This window comes from Canis lupus, chromosome X (genome assembly GCF_048164855.1).
Source record: "Canis lupus baileyi chromosome X, mCanLup2.hap1, whole genome shotgun sequence".
Taxonomy (NCBI): domain Eukaryota; kingdom Metazoa; phylum Chordata; class Mammalia; order Carnivora; family Canidae; genus Canis; species Canis lupus.
In genome coordinates this window covers 118,889,362-118,911,339 of record NC_132876.1, presented here as the reverse complement: position 1 = coordinate 118,911,339, position 21,978 = coordinate 118,889,362, and the positions used below count along the sequence as shown (strand labels likewise).

The 21,978-nt window shown below is 44.9% G+C and overlaps 1 protein-coding gene across 3 annotated transcripts in view; it reads left to right on the top strand.

Annotated features, from left to right (window-relative positions):
- Positions 1-21,978, top strand: part of TBL1X (transducin beta like 1 X-linked) — a 211,974-nt gene that overhangs the window by 124,045 nt on the left and 65,951 nt on the right. For all 3 annotated transcript variants that reach the window (XM_072815348.1, XM_072815347.1, XM_072815349.1), the window contains one exon: positions 21,575-21,663. The gene's annotated coding sequence lies outside the window, so the exon portion shown is untranslated. The remainder of the gene's footprint in view (positions 1-21,574; positions 21,664-21,978) is intronic.

Here is a 21,978-nt window from a genome sequence, read left to right as displayed (position 1 = left end):
TAAATGTTATTATAGTATATTTGAATAATTTTTTTGTGATTTTTTTTTCCAGCCATGTAATTAGAAGCTAAAGTTCTTTTAAATTCTTGCTTGTTTTCGAGAAATATGTAAGACACCATTTTCCATTGTATAATCGTACTTGGTTGAAAAAAAAATCCACACTTTTTAATGTACCTTTGCCAATTCAAAAAATTGTAAAGTGAAATTGATTTCTCCTGGGATTTGTGTAGAAATTAGCAAACAATGCTTTTCCCTGAGCACGATCTCGTTTAAACTACCAAAAGGCTTGTAATCATGGCAGGTTGAATGAGGTGAACTGATTCGTAAGAAGCCCCCGATTTTCTTTTAATAACATGATCTGACCCAGTAAGGAAAATTCGGGCTATGTTTTCTTACGGTGGCAGTGCCACTAAAATTTATGCAAATGGGGACCACCTGTATTCTCACCTAGCCTTTCGTAGCATTTTGCTTTCGGAGGAGCTTCGTCCATCATCATGTTTCCCCAGTATATTGGTTCTAAGCGCCCCTCCTGACCTGGCATGCTGAGTTTCCATTCGGGGAGAATCGTATCGTTAAATGGAGGTTTCGGCCACGGAGACATTAAGAAGAGATGAATGCAGTTCGACCCAGCTCCCATGGGTGATGGATTACTTCCTTACATTTATGGTGACTTTTACGCTCCTGATATCCATGTGCCAGTAGAACGAATGGCGACAAGCACTTAAATGTGGACTTCATCCATATGACACTGTTTTGAGTAATCGAGCCATTAAAATCCAGTAGGGATGGTGTAACGGGGAGATGGGAAGAACAGCAACGGGGTTTTTAATTTGATTTTAATTTGACAATCGTTTTTGGCTAAATTGGTTGTTTTTTTGGTGTCTGGCAGGTACTGCTTTTTGTGACAGGGGTTATGATGAACTAGTGTTAATAACGATTCATCTTCTGCATTTTAAGTAGATGTCCTGTAAATCCTGAGCCTGTTGGTGTGTATCTGATCCTGTTCTTCTTCTTTTCTCCTCCTCCTCCATCTGTCCACTAAGCCTCCTCTGATGGTAGACACCGTTCTCTGGTAGTTGAGCGCTGCTGCCCCTTCTAGGGGCGCCGGGGTGGTTTGAGCCCCACTTTGTGGGTAGAGATTATTTAAATAACTAAATAAAGATTTCAAAGTGTCTTCTACATAGAATAGAAATTGAGGTTCATTGAGATCTCTTTGACTCAGATCATCCTTGGTTTTTTTTTTTTTTTTTCCATGTGCATGTGTGTGCGTGCGTGTGTGTGTGTTTTCTCATCTTGATGAAGAAGATACTGTAAATAAAAATATTCTGGGATAATTACTGTCCATTAATGGTGTTATATAACCTAATTTTTAAAACTGAGTGGCATGTGGTGTTTTATTATTTTAAATTTAGCAGAATATATTTGTTCCAAACAATTATATTGAATGTTGTATTTTAAGGACAGTAGCTTTAGAAGATAGAAACATTAAAACTCTGCAGATTGTCTCTCACTGCTGGAAAAATAAGGAAGATTGAGTTCCTACCAAAAGACAGAGATGTCTTGCAGACAACATAGGAGGAGCAAGGAAAAAAGTTAAACTTGTATGGAACATGACAACTGGCTGTAGGACAAAGAAAAACTCGCATAAGGGAACAGATTGGGTTTCTGAGCCTGGGCATTATAGACATTTGGGGTAACCCAGTGTCCCCATCACCCCTGCTGGCAAACCACTGGAGTAGATAGGTAGATGCAAACATGTATAAGGGTCTTAGGTCTCGCATTTGGAGGAGGCATGAGAAATGTAGAAGAGAGCCCTTCCTGGCGCACGGAAGTTGGTTCTTTCACGCACCTTGTACGGAATATCGTGGGACCCCGAGGAGGCAATGAGCAGGCCATTCCTTTTGGGATCAAGAAGGCCATTCGTCACCATCTTTTGGAGGAAAGGAGTTTCAAGCCCCTCTTTGGAAGGTGGAAGTGAAGTTAAGTGATTAGATCAAAGATCAGCATTTTATTTTCTTTTTAAAATGTATCATATTTCACAGGTTTGTATTTCCCTTCGGTGATAGCTGCATTTAGGGGGGAAAAAACTTCCAAAAAAATCCAAAAATTTTTAGGAAAAAATTCTTATAAAAAAGAATTTTTATGAGCTAACATTCAACAAAGTGGAAAATTAACTTCAATTTCAAATTAATATTCTTTTCTAAAACTAAGAAACCAAATAAATAAATAAATAAATAAAACTAAGAAACCAGTTTTAGTGAAAATAATTTTAATATATCTATGGTATGTATTAGGCACTCAGACATTTCATTTTGTAAAGGGGCTTGTGTAGGGCGTGGTGTCTGGAATATTATAGTGATTTTACTGCATAATTTCATATTGAAGCTTTAGCCGTGTCACCTTAGGCCTTCTCGGGACTCCCAAACGTGTGAGCAGTCACTATTAGCTGTTCAGAATTTCATGGTGTAGGGACGCCTGGGTGGCTCAGTGGTTGAGCATCTGCCTTTGGCTCAGGTCCTGACCCCGAGGTCCCAGGATCAAGTCCCGCATCACTCTCCCCTCTGGGAGCCTGCTTCTCCCTCTGCCTGTGTCTCTGCCTCTCTCTCTGTCGCCCATGAATAAATAAAATCTTAAAAGAATTTCATGGCATAATCACAGATGACTTCTTGATTCACACACATTATAAATGCACATTTATCACTCAGGGATGACGTACACAGTTTTGTGTGGAAAAAAAACCCACAGAAGTTATCTGTTACCACCTCCCCCAAAATGTGGCCGGGGCATGGTCATGTTAATTTAAAAAGTCAGTAAAAGCTGGGCACCATAAAACAGGCGCACACATCTTATGTGTTGTGTTGTGTTGTAACCTAAAGCATGCGAATACCCAGCCATGGGCCAGTATTTGGAGGACGGAGGAGGATTCCCACGCAGAGCTTCTCCCCGGGAGACTCCAGCCACAGGGCATAGTGCATTTTGCTGGGTCTCTAGCTTCTAGTTTTCTCACGTGAAACGTGCACAGAAATCTCTCGTCTGTGTCTCCCGATCCCCCAGTCTGTATCTGTATCTACCGATCCCCCAGTCTTGGTTGTCTTGCGCCGAATCCCAGGGCATTTGTGTAAAGGACTCCGACCTAATCCAGTCTGTAGAGCTCTCAGCTTCGTTTCCATGAGAAGCTAGTGGCAGGCTCTGTGCGCACTCATACTTCGTCAGTTTGGGTGACGTCTCGATAGTCTATAGTTACAGGAGCAGGGACAGCAGAGCACAGGAGGGCGGGGGCAAGCCTGGACTCGTCTGGGGACACCGCATATGGAAACTTGGCGGGGAGGGGAGGACAGGCAGGGACAGGTCTGTGTGCCACTGTCCACTGTCCAGCTGGGAGCACGCATCTCTGTGCCTTGGGCATCGGTCCTTAACGTTTCTTCTGCAGAGGAAGTGAAAAGACTGGATGCATGTCGGTTATATCTGGGCTTCCTGGCTCTGAGTCGTGTGGTGGAAATAAGCCAGGGCCTGGGGGGCAGTGACAAGGCCTGGGAGCGGCACCCGGCCGCTGGGAGTAGCAGAATCCTTTACGAACACTGGGTGCTGTTTATCTTAGAGGGAAGAGCGAAGTCTAGTAATTCCGTATGTGTTGGACTGACTTGGTTGTAAAGTTTATGTGCTAATGATATTAAGCTCTTATGTGTAGGTAACGTGGGGATGTGTCGCCATCTGCTCGTGACTGTGTACATTTAGAGGACTGTGAGATTGCACAGCTTCTACTTCTCCCTCTACTTTATGATTATCATTAGCGCGTATTATAAAGCCCTGCAAGACCCGAAAATGGTGCATGAGTCATCGAGAAGGAAATTGCAGTGTTCAGTGGAGTTTTGGCATTAAGTACATCTTACTGTATTCTGAAGTAAGTGGGGTTTTTTAAAAAAAATTTGTCCTGTGTTTTAAGCTTCGTTCTTATAGGAGGCACAAAGCTCAGCTTTGAGTTCCGCACCCTCTGAGCTCAGTGTTCTGGATGCAGAGACCCCTGCCCTACTGGAGCTAGACAGGCAGTAGGCAGAGAAACAGGTGTGTTGGTAACAACATGCACCGTGAAGGACAGGAACAGGACTGTGACCAGGTGACTTGGGTGGAGGGGGTTCTGAGTCAGAGGTAATAAGGAGACATGGGGCCGAGCTTGGGAATGTGAGAGGTGAAAGCTGTCCTGGCCGGAGGAGGGTGGGTCTGGTGATGTTCGCTGAGTGGGAGGGAGGTGAGGGACCGTGTGCGCAGGGCTCCATCGTAGACAGGCCACGTTTGGGATCCTGGTTGCACTTCCAAGTGGACACATCATGTGGGATGAGTGTGGAGCTGGGAGAGCCAGGACCAGAAGTGCATTTGGGGTCTCGAGGCGGGGAGGGGATGCGTTCCCCGGGGAGGTGACCGGCAGTGCAGGCCTGCCCCGAAGCGCACACTCTGCCGTCACTGGGAGGGGCCCAGAGCTCAGGAAGGTGCCTTTCGGGATCTTAGGGTGCCATAGTTATTTGCTAGCCCCTTATATTTTCCTAAAGACTTAGGCAAGCTTGTAGAAGATCAGAATTTGGTGAACCACCATCTGGAAACTTTTTGAGAGAAATCTGTTAATGTCATCATCTTATTAACTCCTTTCTTGTTATAAAGTAAAGGGAACAGCCTCCACTAAGAACTATGCCTGAATTTCTTTTTTCTGTTTTTACCGTGAAGCTTTCATCGGAGGTAGGGAGAGATGATTTGGCAGAGATTAATTAAATCTGAATACCTGTTACTTTTCTTAGGCTTCTAGAGTTTTTGCCAGCAACCACGAGTACGGTCCTGAACATCATTTAATGGCATAATGTGTTAATTTTGTTTTGAATGGCTTTTATAAGATCTTGATTGAGCAAGAACTTCCATCCCATTTCCCAGCCACAGAGATTAATATGAATTTAATTAAACCGTATGTGTCATTCTGCTACCATGTAGCTAAAATTCTCCAGGGCCAGAAGCTGGCTTAAGAATTTCTGGGTTTGACTCACATGCAGACATTTCAGAGAGTGCCAAGATTCTGAGATTGTTTCCAGAGAATGACTCTTCCACCAGGAGGTATCTCACAGTGTCACCTATGAATTTGAAGAGAGCGCTGAGTCCATTTTGCATTTTGTAGGTAAGAGTTTGAAACTGGCTCAGGAAAAAAACAAGTGGTTATTCTTGACGCTAGCTCCAAATAAGTTGGCTGGTGTCCAGTTTAACTCTCACACCATTTTGATATTTTTTTTTTCTTTTTAGCCAGTGAGCAGGATCTTTGAAAGAAAAGCATTTGTATTGAAGACTCGTTTTCTTTGAACTTTTCTTTTGTTGTGGTATAAATGATGCATAACATAAAACTTACCATTTGGGGATGCCTGGGTGGCTCGGTTGAGCATCCAACTCCTGATTTTAGCTCAGGTTGTGATCTTGGGGTCCTGGGATCGAGCCCTGCATTGCGCTCCCTGCTCATGGTGAAGTCTGCTGGGGATTTCTCTCTCTCTCTCTCTCTCTCTCTCTCTCTCTCCACTCCTCCCCCCATCTCGGCTCATGCACACACTCTCTTTCCCAAATAAATCATCTTTAAAAAAATAAACACAAAGTGGCAAACTTTAACTATAGTTGCATTAAGTAGATGCACTGTCCATCCCCAGAACTTTTTCATCTTCCCAAATTAAGACTCTGTACCTGTTAACGGCAACAACTCCTTTCTGTTCAGCCCACCCTCCGGTCCGGCAACCCCATTCCGCTCTCTGGGTCTAATTTTAGCCACGCTAGGTACTTCTCATGAGTAGGATCTACACTCTTCGCCTTTAGGTGTCTGCTTATTTCCCCTCATGTAATATCCTCGAGGCTCACCCACAGTGGAGCATGGGTCGGAATTTTATTCTTTTCAAAGGCTGAATACTACTCCATCGTGTCTATATGTATGTGTATAATACATATAAGCTTTGTTTTATTCATTTGTCCCCCAGTGGACACGTGGGTAGTTTTCATCTTTGGCTGTTGTGAAAAATGTTGCCACTACACAAACACCACAGGCCAAGTATCTGTTCACCTTCCTCCTCTAACTTCTTTGGGTTCTATACCTAGAAGTGGAATTGCTGGATCGTATGGTAGTTCTATATTTAATTTTTTGGGGGGACCATCATACTGTTTTCCTGAGGGTTCATTTTGAAGTAATCTTTGTGAGATGTGATAGAAATGGCATCCAACCATGACTCATGTTATCTAACATAAGAGCTAGCGAACGCCCACAGGCCAAAATTAGCCCCGGTGCCTACTTTCGTACAGTCAACAAGCTAAGGATGGCTTTTAAGTTTTTAAATATCAGAAGAAGAATAATGTCATGATACGTGAACATTCTCTGAAATTCAGATTTTATTGTACATAATTAAAGTTTTGTTGGAACGCAGCTCCACCCATTGGCATGTGTGTAGTGCATGACTGTTTCTCCCTACAGAGGTAGAGTGGAGTGATTGTAGCAGAGGAGGCCATATGGCCCACGACGCCAAAAATAATTACTCTCAGACCCTTCGGGAACGAGCCTGCCAACCTCTGGTCTAACAGGTTAGAATTGTAAGAGGTCAGACAAGCATATTTACATCTGTGGACCCCTGCGCCTTCGAAACCTGGGCTTTTCCAGGGTTCTCCATAGATCCATGACACTACCCACCTCCTTAATCACGCTGTTGCAAACCTCGTTTCCACCCCTTTTTCATATGTAAGCATCCGGTGCTCATTGCTGAAGCCGCAGAGTCAAGTTTTTTGTCTTGTTTTAAGATTTTATTTTTAATCTCTTAAACCCAGTGCAAGGCTCAGCAGCCACCTCCTGAGTCAGCCAGGCGCCCTCACCCCAACCAAGTTCGAGGCTTGCCCATTTCAGACACATTTCCTTTTCCATTTCCAGTACCAAAATTTGCCTCTCTGTCCTGTGTTTTAAGAAATTCTCTCTTCCAGTGAATAAGAGAGAAAGCTCTGACTAATGGAGGAAACGAAATTTGTGGTTTGTTTCTCAAAATTCGCTTTTTTTTTCCTACGCTTTTTTGGACAAGGTCTGTACCCTACTAAAAGGCAGTCTTCTATTTTGAATCTGTGATATTTCAATAAAACCATGTAAATGTCACACTTGGAACCGTAGGGTGTTTTCAACATTTTTTTGTAAAGAGCTTTTCTTTTTCTCCGCTGCGAGGGCTGCGTGTGCGTTGTGCAAAGTTCTTTTCGCACAACCGGGCATCTGAAATAGCATCGGTTTCCTCCGTTCAGCATCTCCCTTCATCTGAGCGGAATGTTCAGAATCTCGTTTCGGGGCAGCCCTGCGTTCAGAGAGTAATTTGTGGCGAGAGCTTCCCGGTGGGCGCGGCGCGCTGTACGGAGGCCCTGCTCCGGCCGTGGGCGCTCGCCTCCGCCGCCTCCACGCTGGCAGCCTGGGTTTGTTCTCTGCTTCTGGATCCGTGAAATCAGACGCCACTTGTCCTTCTCGGACCTCGCTTGGCATACCGCCCCGGGGTTCCATCCACCTAGGATTTTCTGTACCTCGGGACCGTGATCTTAGCTCCTAGCAGAAATTTGAACAGGCTCCACGGAAACCAGGCTGCGCTTAAATCGGAGACCACACCGAAATCCTACCCTCCCTGGATTTGATTTTTAGAGGAAACGGAGCGCTGGCACTTTTCCCCCCTTTTTGAAATTGTGTTTGAAATTGTACCTGCATGGACAACGGAGCGGGAGCCGTGAGATGTGTCGGTAGGAGGTCGGCCGCCGAGGCCTCGGGCGAGCGGAGCTGAAGCGCTTCCCAACCCGCTCTTCGAGAATCGTCCACAGTTCATCTGATCCGATTTGTTTTCCCCTCGGACTGTGCTTACTTCCCTTCCCAAACACGCTTGCTCAGTTAAAAATGCACTTGTTTGAGAACCAAGTAATATGCCTCCGTTTAAGAAAACCACCGATAAACAGGATTATGTCCCAGTCGAAATGAGAACTTGACTCCCTGACACTCGTGTGACCGTCTGCATCTCTTGGGAGAGACTTCGTAAAACCTAGGCCTTTAGAGTAGTGAGTGGTGTAAATGTTTTTGGGTTCGTCTTGGCTTTTTATTTTTTATTTATTGAAACAATTTTGAATTGTGAGGGGCGCCTGGGAGGCTCTGCTGGTTCAGCATCTGCCCTCGGCTCAGGTCATGATCTCAGGGTCCTGGGATCGAGCCCTGCGCCTGGCTCCCTGCTCAGTGGGGAGCCTGGCTTCTCCCTCTGCCTGTGTCTCTGCCTCTCTCTCTGTGTCGCTCATGAATAAATACATAAAATCTTAAAAAAAAGATTCTTTTTTTTTAATTGTGATAAAATACAAATAAGATTCATCTTGTTTTGTCTTTTTAGGTTCACAGTTTTTCTCTTCCCTGTAAAAACCTGAGAGAATGATTAGTAGAACAAAAGGAACATAGCACCATTCCAGCGGCCAGGGTTGACAGCTGTTGCTGTTCCATGAGTATTCTCATAATTTCATTTGATACAAGCCTACGTGTCCGGCGTCACATATATTTGACTATGTGAATCTGTGCGGTGTCAGTATAGAGCGCTGTGCGTGTTGCGTGGCACAGAGATGAAGTTATTCACCAGGAGGCACACAGCCCTCCGTGGGGGATGCTGGGATTTAGCCACAGCCGGCCTCACTCCAGGGCCACGATGCTTCTCCGACAGTCTGCCAAATTGCTTTGTAAAGGAGACATTCCCCTTTCCCAAAACTGACTGTAATTTCTGGGAAACAAGAACGTTGGAATCCAGGGAGGAGGAAGCCAGCTGAGACTGGGTATAAGTAGAGCGTGGCTGAGAGGGCCAAGCAAGATAGAGGCCAGACTTTGACCTTCAAGGGAAATGCTGACCGCTGCAACAACTGGGTTTCCTGGCGCTTATTTTTAAGAGTCCCTTAAAAGTGCACCCTGGAGACAACACTGTGGGGTAGGGGAGGAGGGTGGAGGGTTGAGGGCCAGATGGCCTGGGACTGCTCCCAGGTTCACACCTTCCTGGCAGTGCACTTGCAGAGCCCCTGAGATGCTGGGATGGGGGGTGACTGTGTGGGGGACAGAGCCACGTGGAACACCGCATTCCCGCCACCATGGAGCGTCCCACAGTGCTGTGCTTCTCTTTGCACCTCACACGGGCATTTTGGCCCATGTGCTCCTGATTGGGCAGGACGAGGTGCCTCTGCTTTCTGTGGCCTCAGCACCCCAGCTCAGACTCGGAAGCCAGTGGGACTGTCACAAGCCCCCAGGAACCTGGGGATTTTGACCCGTCAGCTGAGCTCTTTTGACTTACAGAAAGTTTACGAGTTTTTAAACCATGTGTTTTTCTGTCACAAGTTTCAGTCGCCCTTTTATTTTCTCTAATTTATTTTTATTATTTCTTTAAAGTTTTATTTTTTACGTTATCTCTGCCCTCAGCATGAGGCTCAAACCCATGACCCCGACATCAAGGGTTGCATGCTCCATCAGCTGACCCAGCCAGGCGCCCCTCCGTCGTCCTTTTAAATAGTAGGGAAATACGAGTCATCATTTTGTGTGTTTGTTTTTTTAAGTAATCTCTGTGCCCGTTGTGGGCCGCAAACTCACGACCCCGAGATCAAGAGTTGCATGCTCTACCAGCTGAGCCAGCCAGCCGGGCGCCCCAGAAAACATGAGTCTTGCTGACAGATGGAGTGCTCGGCCCTCCTCTGGCCGGAGTCTGTGCTCTCGCAGTGTCCTCTCTCGTTCCTGTGCAGAGGTCAGCGACAGCTACCTGCCTCCCACGATTGACGTCCGAGCGCGTTTTCATGAGATGCTAGGATTCTTGATCATGGCTTCAAGCAAAGCTCCTGAAGTATCTGTTTCCCCAAGCGATTGACTGCCACAAACCCCGTTTGCAGCCGTCACACACAGGAGTAAACCGGTGTCACTGCCGTTCAGCCACATGACATTGAGGAAGAAAATGTAACTACTGGTCCTCGTGTCCAAGAAAACAGAGGGGGTCTCACTCTCCAAGGGCTGAGTGGCATCCACACCTGCGGTGGATTCGAGGGGGCAGTGGCAGATAGCAAGAAAGGAAAGGTCTGGAAGTATATTGAGAGGTTGGCGCTTCTCACAGAGAGAGTGACATTCATCTTAGGAACGGGGTGATACTTCGGGTTGTAGCTACAGATGCATAAAATAAGGCCTAATGTAAGAATACACACTTCTCCGGTGCGGTGTACGTACTTCCCTTGATTTTATAACCATCTGCTCTAATAATTCCTGCTGCTCGTGGCCTCGCCGAGTATCCAGTACCAGGGATGGACTGGGGGGAAGCACTGCATCGTAGACAGATCGAGCAGCAGTGTAACCGTTTTCACAGGAATTAGGGTCCGTAGACATGGCACAGCATTTACTGCCCAAGACTGGAATTCTGTGGGTCAGGAAGGAAATTTGTTTTCCACAGTTGTACTTACTCAACTGGCCGCGCACTCTGCTGCTTTCTTGGTGAGGGGAATGACCTTTTCGTCTGTGAATGAATGGTCTCCATAAATAAGATATGCAGTGTTGGTCCAAGACTCCAGTCTGCCTGGATTTTGCGTAATAAGAATGAGCAGAATGCAGACCCCACGATGGCTCGCTCTTGCTCCTGCCGCCGTGGTCTGGACACCTGACAGAGACTGGCTGGGAGAGCTTGATGTGAGTCCATCAGAAAAGATCACATCTCACAGAAAATCCAAAAACAAATTGAACCCAGTTGCTTGTAAGTACGGTGTAAATGGCTAAATCCATTTCAGACCCACTCAGGCTATGAAAGAGGAGCCGAATGAATGACCTGTAATGGGTGCAAATCCATTATCCAGAGTGTTTGGAAGACTTCTCTTCAATAAGTGGTATTATCAGCTGCAAATTCCTGTTTATTTCTGTTGTACAACATTCTGACCTGCCTTCCATCCAGATTATTGTACATTATGAATTGGTGTGATATGGAAGGATATGAGCACTCAAATCAAAGCCAGAACTCTGGGGTTCAAATTCTACCACTTAGAAGCTTTGAAACTAGTCTAGACGGTTCACTTAAACTCTCTAGAGCTCAGCCTTTTTACCTCCCAAATGGGAATGATGAAGAAGGCTGCTGTCACATACTGGACAGGAGGGGATTTATAGACGATAACACTTCCTCTGCACGTGGGGGCGGGGCAGGGAGTGGTTTTATATTGGTGAGAGCGTAGTGAGCCTTGCTGTTCAAGAATTTTAATGATGGAAACAGCTGAGCTGTGCCTCTCGTGACCGAATTAAAAGATTATACTTTGTAAAATTTGTGTTAAAAATCAGAACACGCAGCAGCAGCCTGCTACAGAGCTTCTCCCTACACACAGAGCCAGCAAGGTAGCGACTTACAAGACTTTGCACATTTTACCTACGTGTCCGGATTGCTCAACCTGGGCTCTGTTGACATTTGCGACCTGTGCTGTGAGGTGTTGAGCAGTGTCCGTGGCCTCTACCCATTAGATGCTTGTAGAACCTCCCTCCCACCTTGCAACAACCAGAAATTCTCCAGACATTGCCCTTGGGGGGGCAGATGGACCCTCAGAGGTCAAAACTGCCTATAATTGAGACCCACTTAAAATCTCTCCCGTGAACACCTAGTACTTACATAATTTTAATGGCATTTAAAAACCTAAAATTCACCCAATGGAGTTGAAAACTTCTATCCATGCAGAAGCCTGCACACAGGTGTTCACAGCAGCCTGATTCATCCCTGGCAAAACCTGGAAGCAACCCAGATGACATGTCTTTCAGTAGGTGAGCAGGTAAATAAGCTGTGGTCCATCCAGACCCTGGACTAGTATTCAGCGCTCAAAAGAAATGAGCTATCAGGCCATGAAAAGGTCTGGAAGATCCTGAAATGCACATGACCAAGTGAAAAGAAGTTCGTCTGAGAAGGCTTCGTATTCTGTGACCCCAACACTGGGATGCTCTGGAAAGAGAAAGTTTTACACAAACCGTAAAAAAGGTCAACGATCGCCAGGCGTTGGGGAAGGAAGAGAGGAAGCGGCGGAGTACAGAGGCTCTCTGGGGGCTACTGTAGGGGTGGATACATGTGACCGGACGTTTGTTCGGTCCTCAGAGCGCACGGTACCAAGAGTGAGCCCTAAGGGAGACCACGGACTTCGGCTGGGAGTGCCTCGTTAGTGGAGGTTCAGGACGCGCGCAGGCCCCGTCCGGTGGGGGTGCGGAGAGGGGGCCGGCTGGGCAGGAGTGCGCGCAGGGGCGTGTGGAATTCTCTGTACCCCTGCTCAGGTTTGCTGTGAACCTAAGACCTCTCTAAAAACTGAAGTCTACTTACCTATCATAAATTTTAAAGGCAAAATAAATGAAAGATGTCATTTCCAAATTGATGAGGTCATTCTGTTTAATTTCATACTTCTGTGACCCATGAAGGAACTGGGAAGTTTAATGAAACTTTCTGCACTTGGGTCCTGAAAGCACCACGTTAACATGATGTGACATTATTTGCACGACTGGCCAAAGGACTCCTGGTGGCAGCCGTGTGAATGCCCAGGGCCCAGAGACCGGTGCTCAAGAGCCCGGCACGCTCCTGCTGGTTCTCCTTCACTGTGGTCATTCTCCGTAACAAAGCACAGACCTGCTTTACTTCTGGAATAAAGCACTTTTCTTTCTTTGCACGTTGGGTGTCTAAAGTCCCCCTTGAAATTAGTAGGTTGTCTGTTCAAATTTAGTAATGAGTCAGGAGTGCACAACTCAATAAATCTAACGTGGTAGTGCCCCCAGGCAGGTGTGGGCAAGCTACTGCCCAGAGGCCAACCCAGCCCACGGCCTATTTTTGTGGATAAAGTTTTACTGAAACAGCCTCTCACGCATCTCTTTGCATATTGTCATTCCTGCATTGAGCTTCCGGGGGAGGTGAGTAGTTGTAACGGTCTGGCCTACTGGCCGCAGAATCCAAGAAAGACACTGTTCGGCCCTTTACAGAAAAAGCGTGCTCACCGCTGCGCTGTGGCCCTGGAATTTGCCCTCCGTTGCCATGTCCAGAGAGGTCCCAACCTTTTTTGCTTGTTTAAAATTTTATTTATTTATTTGAGAAAGAGAGAGCATGAGCAGGGGGCAGAGGGAGAAGCAGGGAGCCCGATGCGGGGTCGATCCCAGGACCCCGGGATCGTGACCCGAGCTGAAGGCAGACGCTTCACTGACCGAGCCAGCCAGGCGCCCAGTCTCCTAACTTCAAAGCTCAATTTTAGAAGAGGGGAGGGTAGTAAATAGAGGAGCCTTAACTGGACAAATAATAGAGCACACGGAGAACATTTCATCATTAAGTACTTTGGGGAGTTCCTGCGTGTCTCTCCACATGTAAGATTCACAAAACGTGTACCCGTGTATACTCACTAAAGTGCCTGGCTTGCACGCATCTTCATCAAAGATACAAAACATCATTCTCTCTGATTTTAAAATGAAGTGTGGTAGCCTTCATGGTAGAGGCTCTTGATGGGCCAGGCCAGCTCTCCGGGAGTCCTGTACCGGCTGCGGGGGCGGCGGCGGCCAGTGGCCCAGGGCCGTGGCCCTCGGGTAGACTTGCACGGGAGGGTCGCCGGGGTTACAGACCAGCACCTCTTAGAGGGTGGGGAGCGGGGCTCGCGCAGGGTGGTGCTGCCGTGCCTTCTGGAAAGCCACTTCTGCTCCATTCCTCCCATGGCCGCCACCCCGATCAAAGCGGGTTTCCAAGAGCGGACGTTGTGACTTCTCACATTTGTGACATTTCTTAATCCTCTAGAGGTGTGTGTCCTTGGTGGACAGCTGGACGCAACCTCCGCGTGCTTGTGCTCAGACTTCTTAGGGAGCCTAGTGGTCTAGGCTTTGTACAGTCGGCCTCCGACACACCAGGGCCACTGCATCGTGTTACCTTCACTCAGGAATCCCTTACACAGGCACATGGATGTTGTGCCCGGAAACACTCGTGGTACATGTTCTTTAGGTTTTCTTCACCCCAAACGTGTCTTCCCCAGATTCAAGAAGAAAGGTAAAAAGTGAAAGAAATCACAAAGGAGAGTGCTAAATTGAGAAGAATTCATATATCCAAAGAAACTATGTGTCCATGATATATGGCCAGTGTGTGTACTGGGTATACATACGTGCATAGCTCTGTTCGTGGACCGAGTAGATTCTAATCCAGAGTGGCTTTGTCATGGACAGTGTAGTTTGGTCTTGCATTTATTTATTTGTTTATCTATCTATCTATCTATCTATTTATTTATTTAATCAATCTTGCTTTTTGATCCAGTCCCACAATCAGCGTTTTAATCAGAATGGCTATACCATTTACCACAGGCTATTTGTTTTCTATTTGTACCATTCTGTTTCTTCCTGCAGTTCTTGGCATAAATTAAAAATGTTTTTGTGATTCCACTTTACTGCTATTAGCTGTACCTTTTTTTTTTTAATTTTAATTTTTAGTGTTTTTCTTTTAAGATTTTATTTATTGAGAGAGAGCACAAAGGGGTGGGAGAGGGAGAAGCAGACTCCCCGCTGAGCAGGGAGCCCAGTGCGGGGCTCCATCCCAGGACTCTGGGATCGTGACCTAAGCCCAAGGCAGATAGATGCTCAGCCGACTAAGCCACCCAGGCGCCCCAATCTTTAGTGTTTTTCTAATGCTTGCGATAGCTGTCTTTAACTTGTCACAGTCTTGCATTGGCATCTCTTGCCCCATCATGTGTGAGGATCTAACAGCAGTGTGCTTCTCTTCTTCTTCCATCCCTCCTTCTTGGTACTACTATTGTCATGCATTTTACTTTCATGTGTTTAGGAAATCACAGTACAGTTAACTAATTTTGCATTAAGCAGTCAATTATACGTAAAAGGAAATTTCAGATGAGAATAAAATGTTCTTCTGTTTACCCCCGTGTTTTACCATTTCTGCCGCTCATCGTTCCTTTGCATAAATCCAGATGTCCATCTGAGCTCATTATTCTTCCCCTTAAAGAACTTAAATTAATTCTTCTTGTAGGACAGGCATATTGGCATTGAATTCTCTCTGCATTTGTTTGTCTTAAAGAGTCTTTATGTTGTCTTCACTTTTGAAAGCTGTTCTGAGAGTAGAATTTTAAGTTGACACATTCTTTGAGCTCTCTAAAGATTTCATTCCATTGTCTTCTGGCTTGCATCGTTTCTGACAAGAAGTTTGTAAGTTTTATTATATTTCCCTGTGGGTGTAATTTGTGTTTTTTTCCTCTGTTTTTAAGAGTCTCTCCTTACTGCTGATTTTGCAGGAAATTGGTTGTGTCTTGTTAGGGTTTTCTCTGGTGTTTATCCGGCTTGGGGTTTGTTCAGCTTTACGGATCTGTTTTACCTTTTTTAACTTAGAATTTCCCAGACTTACTCGATCTTGGAAGCTTTGCATTAAGTAACACATGTTATTGTATCTAAGAACTGGTATTTTATGAACCAACACTAAAATGAACCTTGCCCCAAGTTTGGGCAACATGAAAATCAGTTTTGCATGGTTTGTAAGTCCACACTGTCTACTTGGACCACAGAGAATGGGATGCTAAAGAAAGCTCCTATACATGTCCCAGGTCGTGTGCAGAGTGCTAACGGGATGACTTGGGAAGCGGATGTCAGCCGTAACTGGCTGTGATGGCCAGCTTTATGGACACACTTTACTAGGAGCCATTTTTCCCTCTCAAATATGGATCAAGAATTTTACCAAACTTTCTCATATTGTCAGAGTAATGATCCATTAAAGTTACTGTGCACTAAAAGAGAATTGATGGCACACCCAGGATTACCACCTACAGATAATAATATTAAAGTGTTAATTCTGGAAACATTCCTACTAAATGTTTTCTGTAGATGCTGGACAACAAATATTGTCATGTGACCATGTAAACTTAAAAAATAAATTTTTTTTTTTAATTCATTAGAGAGAAGAACCAGTGGGGGAGAGGGGGAAAGGGAGAAGCAGACTCCCCACTGAGCAGGGAGCCCTATGTGGGACTCGTTCCTAGGACCCTGAGATCATGACCTGAGCCAAAGACAGATACTTGACTAACTGAGCCACCCAGGCGCCTCGACCATGCAGACTTCTAAAAAGGATGTTTTAACGTGTCCCTGTTTGTAATTTATGTGTTTGACATATAAGCTTATTTTTAAAGAACATCAGAGGTTAGACCTTAGAATTTGTGTACAAAATTAGTGTCTTTTATCACTAACAGTACAAAAACATTTCTAGGTCATAAGCATAACTCTAAGAGGGAAGGGGGCCCTTCGGTGTGGTCTCTTTGATCTTATGTATAAACAGAAAAAGGCACAGTTTACTACGGTGGCAAGAATTAATCCACCTAAACTAAATGTATTCCAAAAGTGACTTTTTAAAAACAGATGAGATAAGAGAGGAGGAAATAATTCATATATTGTGACTTTTCACTCTGCAGTACCCATTTTCCTAGTTCAATGAGTAAAAAGAGAAATGAGGATGATGGCCTGATTAATTCCCAATGGATAAAGGCTTATCTAGAACTGCCCTATTTCTTGATACTATTATAATATTAAAAGTAACATTTATTTTTATAAGTCATTACCATCTTGGCACAGTTGTGTTCGTTTTAGTCAAGTACTGTCATCTTTAGATTTCAAGCTTCCAAAGTCTAAAAAGTCTGTTTTTTATATTTCTCTTGGAGAGCGTGCAGTCTTCTGATGGCACAACCTCCATTTATGGGAATGTCTATTGACTGATGTGTTCAGAGTCCATCAGAAAATTGTCTTTTGAATTTCAACATTTGTTGGAAAGCTGTTTAGGAGAGGACTTTGAGAGTGTTGGGCAGACCACAGTGTATTGACCGTGGGGTGCCATCACCCATGGGACGCCTCCATATGTGGAAGGGCCCATTAGAAGTGAAGCTCCATGAAGAGGGTGGTTCACAGCTTTCCCGCTGCCTCTGGCTCCGAGCCATGAGGGGATCCTGACAGCAGGATGATGATTTATTGTATGTGATCACCTGGTGTGATATGGTTGGTGGTGAGGCCTGGGGGTACAGCCATGAAAATGTGGCATGAGGTTCTGGTAGGTAGGCTTCTTTCATTATTTAATAAAGGATTACATGACTTTAAAGTACTTGGAACAAAAAAAAAATTTTTTTAATAAAAAAATTAAAAAAAAAAAGTACCTGGAACAGAGCTGGGCACATGATAGGCATAGTTTCGTGTTAACCATTATTGTTTTTTTTTTTTTTTTTTGCTTTGTACTATTGTTGATTTTTAATAACTGTACAAAAAAACCCGTGTTTCCAATCCTCTTGGATTGTGGAAGCAGTATTCAGATGATGCAGAGCAAACCACCTGGAAAACCTCCTTCTGAGGAACACACTTTTTGGCAAACTCTCCCCTACTTATTTTAAACCTCCGGCTGCTTGGCTTCCAGTTCATTTAGTGCTAGGTTTCTCTGGCAGCAGCGCCACACATCATGCTCCTCAGCCTGTGGATAATGATGCAGAGGCACGTGCAGAGGGGGCCCTGCCCCATGCATTTTTCCCGCCTGCCCTTCACAAAGTCGATTCTGAGGGGCAGGAATGCTGGCGTGATTCAGTGGGTGGTTCTGTTGGGGCTGCTCTGAAATTGCAATGAAGAGGTCAGGTGGGGCTGCGGTCATCTGTTTGGGGCTGGATGAGCTGCTTCCTTGGTGGCTTTGTCACATGGCTGGCAAATGGCACTGGCTGTCGGTAGAGGCCTCGGTCCTGATCCACGTGAGATTCTATGTAGGCAATTAAAAAAAAAAACTGTATTGTGCAAATTAGATTCTGTCCTACCAAGAAATAGAATTGATATTTACATAGATAAGCATTTAATTTATGATCAGTGAAAATGTGTGTTTGTCTTGACTTGGTGATCCATGTGGGCTATTTGTTTTAATTTTAATTTTAAAACTTTGGGCAACCAGGAAGGAAGCATTATGACAAATCTAGGGAAGCCTCCCGTGGACACTTCCTTCTTAATCTAAGACCTGTGGGAAGGTATTATTTCACCTTCTGATATTTCACAGTAAAAATGAGAAGCCACGAAGAGAAGAACTTTGTCTAAAATCTATTCCATTAAAAAGATTTCTCAAAAAAAATAATAATAAATAGATTTCTCAACTTCAGCATTATTGACATTTTGGGGTGGATCAGTTTCTTCTGAGGAGACCACGAGTTGTAGGATGTGCAGCAGCATCCCTGGCCTCCCAGCATTAGATGGCATTGGACCCGCTCCCCCACGTGTGACAGCCAAAATCCGTCTCCACACTGTGCCTAATATATCCCGGGGTGCAAGGCGCAGTCGCCCCTGGTTGAAACACACTATGAGATTTCCATGCTCTTCTTAGGATCAGTATTGAATTTCAGTATTATATTTGAGAAGGTTGGTGGACAACCATTGCCAAACTCAGGTGGCCCTGGTGGGTCTGAGGGAATGTGAGCACCCCTGACCAGGTGCTAAAGCTGGGGAGTGGGGGCGGCGAGAGCCAAGCAAAAGAAATCCCAGTTTCTCCGGTGCCCGACCCCCTCGGAGAAGGCGCTGAGCGGGGAGTCACTTGCTCTGCTCCAGGTGGGGCGGGGGCCTCTGTCCGTCCCGGAGCCCTGGGAGGGTAAGGCTTCAGCCAAGGACCGTGAGGCCCCAGCGACGAGGGCAGGCCCCGGGGCAGGCGGAGCGGGCCCGGCGCGGCCGCTGCTCGCCTTCTCGGGCTGGGCCGCAGGCGTCCCGCTAAGTGACAGGCCGGGCGCAGAGGGTGCCACGTCTTCCGTTCGCGCGAGGTGGTCGGACTGGCGAGTCCGGAGAGCCCAGGGCGGGGCGGGATCGCGGGGTGCGTCCTTGACGGGTCACGGCTGGAGCGATGGCAACTCTGGGACTTGCCAGGGTGGATGTCGGGAGCCCGCGGCGGGGTCTGCACCATGCCCTGCCGGAAAATTGTGCAGTCCTTTTCATTTACCTTTGAGAATAAAGAGTGTATTGCATTTGCTAAAATCATTGGCATGGGGCAGCCCGGGGGGCCCAGCGGGTTAGCACCGCCTTCGGCCCAGTGCGTGATCCTGGGGACCCGGGATCGAGTCCCACATCGGGCTCCCTGCATGGAGCCTGCTTCTCCCTCTGCCTGTGTCTCTGCCCCTCTCTCTCTCTCTCTCTCTAATAAATAAATAAAATCTGGCATTTCACACCAGTCCTCTGCAGTGCACCAACCTCTTGGCCAGCACTGCCAGGAGGTGGCGGTGCCACTGACGGTGGTTCTGTTCGGGTACTGATGTCATGGGACCATCACTTAGGATTAGGTATTGGAGGATCGGACTTATCATTTTAATCTATTGTTTCTATCAATACGCTAATTAATTTTGACATGTCGCATAAGCAGAAGAATGTTACGAACCAGTCAAATTTTCCCGTTTTTGTGTGTTTATAACACACAGATGATGTTAATTACACTTACTGAGTTTAACAACATATATAAAAGATGATCTTCAATTCCAACACTCTCATTTGTGAGTTACCATCTGGTTTGGACCAAAGAATAAGAATTTGATTCTAAAGGTTTTTTTTGAACAGCTTGTAATAAGAGCTGTTTATATATTAATTACTTATTGAATTATTATGGATTTTAGTATTTTAATTTTCACGCAATTTGGGGCTTATTGTGGTGACATCTGCTCATATTTTGATACTTTATGGTATTTAGCGATTTCATCATAAGGCCATTTCCCCCCCCATGGCAATTTACAGCTCAATTCTAAAAATATTAATTTGCTTTCTGTTTCAGGTACTGTAAGGAGTATTATCCTATTTTGGCTCTACAGAAATTGTCTTCATTGTGAAATGTTTTTTTTATTTTATGAGCAAAATCAATATTCCTTTATCCCTGCTTCACTCCACTGAATAATTTCTACTCAAAGAGTTGTAGGGAAATTTTGTTTAAATCTCATTATTTTTCTTCAATGGTAGAGTTTTAAAAATTGCCCTGGTTATTACTTTTATCCTACATATCCTTATGATGTTTTTTTAAAAAATGTACCATAGGGATGCCTGGGTGGTTCAGCAGTTCGGCGGCTGCCTTCTAAGCTCAGGTTATGATCCTGGGATCTGGGATCGAGTCCCGCATCGGGCTCTCTGTGAGAAGCCTGCTTCTCCCTCTGCCTGTGTCTCTGCCTCTCTCTCTCTGTATCTCTCATGAATAAATTTTTTAAAAAATGTACTGTAATGGAAATTAAGGACCTATGAACCTACCTGTTAAATCCTTTTAATCTCCTTTCTCTGAGGAGTATAGCTATAAATATGACTCAATGGGAATAACTTTGTTGAATTTCTTTAAAACATTTCATGAGGTTCTGTATTCACTAATAAGAAACACCTTTACTGGGATCCCTGGGTGGCGCAGTGGTTTGGCGCCTGCCTTTGGCCCAGGGCGCGATCCTGAAGACCTGGGATCGAGTCCCACGTCGGGCTCCCGGTGCATGGAGCCTACTTCTCCCTCTGCCTGTGTCTCTGCCCCCACCCCTCTCTCTGTGTGACTATCATAAATAAATAAAAATTAAAAAAATAAAAAGAAGCACCTTTACTCATTGCTTCGCTTGTGGATTTGAATTCTATTAACCTTGCACCTTTTTATCACTTAAGATGACTGAATAAGGATTTAGAGAAGATGACAGTTAATTTCCTTAGATTTTGAGCTTATAGACAGTAGTAGCTAATTTAAATGTTGGAGGCTGGATTCATTCACAACTGAGCACATTTTATGAGGAAGAAGGTAAATACTATTACGGCAGTGCTGGTTGATTGCTTAGTGTTTATATTGACTGAAAAGTAGAAACACGTTTTTGATATGAAGGTTATCTTAGGAGCTTACAAACCTGGCTTCTTCAGAAGTGCAAATGGTGGAACCGTTGTGAAATTGAACTGAATGACAACAGTAATGGATAAGTTGAACCATACTGAGCCAGTGCCTTTCTTTTGCTTTATGATAGGGAAGTCGAAAGGGGAAAAAAAGATTTTTTTTTTTTTGAAAAAAAGATTCTAATGTTGTTTCTTTGTGTTTTTAAACACAGAACGTACAAGGGTATATATGTATGCACATGGACATGCATGCAAGACTTCTAAAGATTAGCCCAAATGATGTCTATAAAGTTCCCTTAAAGTGTGTTTTCTTCTCTTAGAGGTGTATATAGTTTCTTGGTTGCATGTGAGACAGTCCCTAAGACAGAAGTATTTCAAATAGGCATTAATTATATCGTTAAAGGATACCAGTAGCAGAATCTGAACTAAAATTAATTTTATTTATTTTGAGACTCTTTCGGGATTTCTACACATACAGTTGATACCGACTGGCTACTCTCATTTCTCATCTTTCACTCTGCAAGTATAACTGCATTGTCTGCATTAAAGTGTAAGACAGATTGTGACATAATCAAATGTGTTAAGTTTGAGGTGAGGTGAAAAAGGGAAACAATGCCACCGATGTGAAAAAGAAAACAATGAAGTGGGAGAGGCCGGAGATGAATACTTCCCAAGGAATTTTAAGTTTCTTCTTCATATCTCGTTTCTCACCAGGCAGGTCCTGGCAGACACTTTGCAGTTAGTACGATCGGATGCTGGGGAGCTCACTGGTTCAAAGGTCTACACATGAAGTCACCATAAAGGTAAGCAACCCACTTGCTGTTGGATCTTTTCCTTTAGCTGAAATCCCTTAGAGAAGTGGAAGTGCATTTTGCCCAAACTGAGCAACTTCTGTTTTAAAATTATTTTTTTCAAGTCACGGGTCTTTCTCCTTGTTGAATTTGAAGGTAGTAGAGCACTGTGAGATCCTTATGGGTATATAGTAATTCTAAATGATGAATTCGCATTTTACTGCCTTCTAGAAATTTTGGACACTGTACCAGTTATCATAAACTATTCTAGGTCTTACCAGGAGAGGATGACACCTTCTAAAACTAAAACCAAACTTCCTTGTCAAC